The sequence below is a fragment of the Morus notabilis genome, unplaced genomic scaffold (genome assembly GCF_000414095.1).
Source record: "Morus notabilis unplaced genomic scaffold, ASM41409v2 Scaffold11537, whole genome shotgun sequence".
Taxonomy (NCBI): Eukaryota; Viridiplantae; Streptophyta; class Magnoliopsida; order Rosales; family Moraceae; genus Morus; species Morus notabilis.
The window spans coordinates 1-610 of record NW_010357073.1 but is presented as its reverse complement, the minus strand read 5'-3'; the positions used below and the strand labels follow the sequence as shown (position 1 = coordinate 610).

General features: G+C 33.9%; 1 long non-coding RNA gene across 1 annotated transcript; it reads right to left on the bottom strand.

The window, feature by feature from the left end:
• Window positions 1-154: 154 nt before the first annotated feature.
• Window positions 155-610, bottom strand: LOC112091177. Its single transcript, XR_002902022.1, has 3 exons — window positions 596-610; window positions 361-473; window positions 155-224 (listed from the first exon to the last, which is right to left on the bottom strand). It is a non-coding gene; the product is annotated as an uncharacterized LOC112091177 (long non-coding RNA).

Here is a 610-nt window from a genome sequence, read left to right as displayed (position 1 = left end):
AACCAATTCAATCTCCGTTTTTCACTCCAAAGAACACCCTTTTTGGATTCCAATCTAAAGATGCCAACAAACATCTTTTCGCAAGAAGAATTCATCATCAATCAAACCAGGCAGAAAAAGAAATAAAAATAGATACTCATAAAAAAAAAATTTACATGCAAATCATTCGGTCAACAGCCTCTCTTGTCGTCCCGTGTTCATCCAGCAGGTATACTCTCCAGCCCCTGTGTTCACATAAGAAAAAGTTATAAAGAAAATTCGTCAAAATGTTACATTAATGTTTCCCCAAGGAATATTATAACCTTAAACTCGTATTTAGTTATAAAAAAAAAAAAAAAAACAGAGAGAAAATGGTGTAACCTATGAGCAGCTCGAACAGCAAGCCTGCCGGCAACACTTCGAACTTTGTTAGACTGAGGCGTCTCCTTCCCATCACTCGATTTCGGAAGCCCAATTATAAATTCATCAGCTTCCTACACTTTTTAATAGTTTCTCATTACTATCATTTTCCAATTCTTCACTTTCAATGAAAAGCCACAAATATATTTTTTTCCTATAAAAAAAAAAAAAAAAAAAAACCAGCGATTAAAAATACCTGCTTTTGCGCAAT